Source organism: Limulus polyphemus, unplaced genomic scaffold (assembly GCF_000517525.1).
Source record: "Limulus polyphemus unplaced genomic scaffold, Limulus_polyphemus-2.1.2 Scaffold7306, whole genome shotgun sequence".
Taxonomy (NCBI): Eukaryota; Metazoa; Arthropoda; class Merostomata; order Xiphosura; family Limulidae; genus Limulus; species Limulus polyphemus.
In genome coordinates, this window is record NW_013672916.1 from 2,538 (window position 1) to 7,327 (window position 4,790).

Consider the following 4,790-nt stretch of genomic DNA (forward strand, 5'->3'; position numbering starts at 1 on the left):
AGCATATACAGGACTACTCTTACATGCATCTGAACTTGATATGAAAGTATAGTGTCATCTTCAAATACTGATATTTTCGTCTTATGTGTGTACTTATGGCAGTCGATATGGATAGAACTTTGGTTTAAAACAGAGGTGAAAGACAAGTCCCCTTTCAGTGTTATTAATAGTTTGACAAGTAAACTTGGTCCACTGTTACGCTAGTGCTTGCTCACAGTCTATGCTCGTACATGATGTAATTTAACCAACAAAATCAGTGAGAAAAGCAAGTGTAAAGCAAGACAAATATTGTGTAAAGACTTTTCAACAGACCTCTCAGTAAATTCAACCAAGTAAATGTGGTCTGAGATGGCCCTGAAACAAACAGTAAAGTACAAGAGCAAATCAAAAAGTTAACAAATTGTTATTAAAGGAAGACCAGATAATCGTTTCTTAATGCACATGAGAAATCTGCCTTCACTTCTACTACACAACTTATATGTGGATTACATGAATGTGAGAACATCAATACAAAGAAAGAGGCAGACAGAATTACATGGGATGAAACAGGTGTACAAATGTTGGTAGCAGCCATTTTAGACAGCATCACAAATCCACTAATGAACGACTAACTTCAAATTATATTAATTTCCTAATTCCTTCCATGATGCGAACAAATACTTGTATCAGCAAGAAACCCTAAATGGCCACACCTTGAAATTGAATACAGACTGGATGCTTACTTATGTCTGCCCAAGAAAGATATTTTATGTTGTACTGACCAAAGATCTCAAGCCACAGAAGGTACCCAGTTGGAGTCCGGTTAGTAATTTTAATGCACTTGTATCCTAAACAGGACTTTGGTTAGTTACTGCCCTCACCTACAAGCGACTCCTACAGAACTCAGCACAATTTATGCTGTTTTATCGAGTATGCAGAAGACGATGGTACATTTTGGGCAAAAACATGTTGTGCTCACACTGGATGAGATTATATATTGTAAGGTCAAAGAGGTCCAATGGGGACATTCAGAAGCATTTGCTAAAATATTGTCCTATGTATGCGAAGATTACACATACCACTAAAAGTTCTGGAAATAATTGATCAAGTATATTAGGAGAGTGGAATGGAAGGATTGTTTACCGAATCAAGAGGACATATGGTGTCAAAACTGTAAACAGGTTTTTGAAAGGCAACATGTAAAACAGAAGAGTCCATTCTCAGAAACTATTGATGGAAGTTTTTATGAGGCTGAAATGGATGGATTCTCTGAATTGTTTCAAGAAGAGGGTTTTGTAATTGAAACAGACTGAAACACTTATTTTAATAATCTAAATATTGACTGCTCCATTCTGTTCAAAGGTGTTAATGTAGCTTTGCAAACAACTGTTCCAAATCTAGAACAAATCTTTCTAAAAATCTAGGAATTTCTACAGAAGTTTCAGATTACAGAAGAGATAAATCGTTGATATATTGGTGCTGAGAAGAGCACATAAATTTCACTCACATTTTGCTAAGGTTCAGAGCTGAATGGGATGGTAATTGGGAATTACGTCTTGCATCAGTGACTGACATCATTCTTTTTGACATACCACATAAACTATGCAAGAGGATCTCTTGTGTTTTGGTAGACATGCGTATCCTCATACAGCCAACTTCATCAGTACCCAATGAATTTCAACATGGAAATAATATTTGGCCAGTGACTCGTTGCACTGAATTCGCCTACTTCTTGAATCCTCTGTAAAGTACGGGGAATTAGCGGTTTCGAGGTGACATTGAGCTAATAGTCACATTAGGTGAATTAGCGGTTTCGAGATGACATTGAGCTAATAGTCCCATGAGATGAATTAGCGGTTTCGAGGTGACATTGAGCTAAGAGTGACAGGTCAAAATAATGTTGTTGATATAAAAGCTACAGTCAAAATGTTTTTATCTTAAGTACCAGTCCTAAATTGTGGTAACTTGTATTTCCTACCAAAAACTCTCATATAAGGGGGGGATATGTTAAATAATATTTTCAATGCCCGAAGACAGGCGCGAAATGCTGCCAGACTTCGCAATGATATAAAATCTTTGAAGATTGATCAGAGTCAAAACCTGTAGAAGTAATATAAAGTGTGTTACTTTCTCAACGGGAAACAATGAATACTTGTTTTTGGCTTCATACAACTCATAAAGGAAATATACGATGATCTTATGCACCACACGAAGGAACTGGATATGCTAAATATTATCAGCAGGTTGAAGTTCATTCTGATTGGACGAATTCTTGATGTAAAGTTACTATAGTGACAAAGTAGTGCTATAGTTACAGCATGACAGAAGTATGTTTCAGTTGGTTTATAGTAATGTTCAGGATGCAACTAATGCAGTATTATGAAGAGTTGTATTAAGACTCTTTAGACAGCCAGAAAAGATACAAAGAAGAGCATGAAGCTGTTATTAAGTTGTTTTTTGAAGCACAAATAGTTAAAACTGAGCTGAAGAACTGTGATGGAAAACAAAGTAATCCTGTCAATCCAAACCATATCGGCCTGGACAGAGCTAATGAGATAATACTCAACTGAATCTACAAACTCCGAAAAGGAATAATTGGTGAATCTGATTATACTGATCCTATATATATCACACTGATTCGCAGAGAATGATCTATTCCAGCTGTTTAAGATAAGATCCTTTCAACTAAACAATACTTAGATCATGGTGTACTTGTTAGTCTTCCAGTATCAGTGAAATATAAGACATTATATTAACTACGATGTATAACAGCAGTTGGATATTTATGATGTGATCATTTCTACCAATAAAGAGTCTTGATGGCCAAGGTAGTATTTATATAACAACAAAGGTGTTCCAACAACGTCAATACATTAAAAACTAGCAACGAGATGAATGTTTTATGGAAACTCAAGAGAAGTTAGTGGTATACATTGCAATATAAATAAATACTAAGTTTGTGTGCGTATAGGTCAAACAGGGGTGTAGTTTTTGTAAAATACTAATACTAAGTTTGTGTGCGTATAGGTCAAACAGGGGTGTAGTTTTTGTAAAATACTTTACACTGGCTCGTAAAATCGTGTCCGTCCTTTTTTTGAAGCAACAAAAATCTAGTCACATGAGGTGAATTAGCGGTTTCGAGGTGACATTGAGCTAATAGTCACATGAAAAGACATTAGGATGATACAGTAATTAACAGTAGTCTGACAAATACGAGTGGAAGTCATTTTAGAAACAATGCCATTAAAGACATTAGGATGATACACTAATTAACAGTTGTCTGACAAATACGAGTGGAAGTCATTTTAGAAACAATGCCATTAAAGACATTAGGATGATACACTAATTAACAGTTGTCTGACAAATACGAGTGGAAGTCATTTTAGAAACAATGCCATTAAAGACATTAGGATGATACACTAATTAACAGTGGTCTGACAAATACGAGTGGAAGTCATTTTAGAAGCAATCTCATTAAAGAAATTAGGATGACACAGTAATTAACAGTTGTCTGACAAATACGAGTGGAAGTCATTTTAGAAACAATGCCATTAAAGAAATTAGGATGATACAGTAATTAACAGTGGTCTGACAAATACGAGTGGAAGTCATTTTAGAAGCAATCTCATTAAAGACATTAGAATGATACACTAATTAACAGTGTTCTGACAAATACGAGTAGAAGTCATTCATTATTGAGATTAGGATGACTTTATTTGTTCGTTTCAGAGCAAAGCCACGTTGCAATATGCTGTTATCACCGCGGGGAATCGAATCCCGGATTTTAGCGTCTTAATTCCGTAATCATTAGGATGATACCCCGATTAACAGTGTTTTTAAAAACACGCAATAGCATTGTTTCTAAAATGACTTCCACTCGTATTTGTCAGACTACTGTTAATTACTGTATAATCCTAATGTCTTTAATGGCATTGTTTCTAAAATGACTTTCACTCGTATTTTTAAAACCACTGTTAATCAGAGTGTCGTTCTAATTGTGTTTTTCAGACGCGTCATAATATACATGTTCCCCTACAACATTGGTCACTTCGCATCCGACATACTATTCTCCTCCCTGATGTCCATTCTGATTGGGATAATTTACTGGAAAGTTCGAGAAGGATTGGAACAGGAATACGTTCTTGATAGGATTAGTATTTATTACGTCATTATGGGCGTGGCTTTACTGCCGATGATATTGAAGTACATCAGAAATGGTAAGATTTTATAAACATTGTATAAAAATATATATAAATTTATGTAAGATATAATTCTCAAGAGTCATTAAAACTAAGTGTTAAAGGAAAATGAAAACTCATCACATAACCGAAGTTTTGTACTTATTTACACTATATCCTTCCGCTTAGAAAAGTTTAATAACAAGTGTATCAAAGTTTGAATTGTGTAAGTTGTTTTCTATCCTATTCAAGAATATTTCTGTGCTAATAAAGACAGAAAGAAACTCCAACATGTAGCTATATAAGTATTCGTTATTAATTGGTTTAGTTGTTGCGAAGCGTATAGTTACACAATGGGCTATCTGTGCTCCGCCCACTACAGGTATCAAAAAAGAACCAATATCAGTATCTTACACAAAAAATACCAGCTTATCGTTCCAATGTCATTTAATGAATGACTTGACCAGTATTTCACACAAAAAATATCAGCTTATCGTTCCAATGTCATTTAATGAATGACTTGACCAGTATTTCACACAAAAAATATCAGCTTATCGTTCCAATGTCATTTAATGAATGACTTGACCAGTATTTCACACAAAAAATATCAGCTTATCGTTCCAATGTCATTTA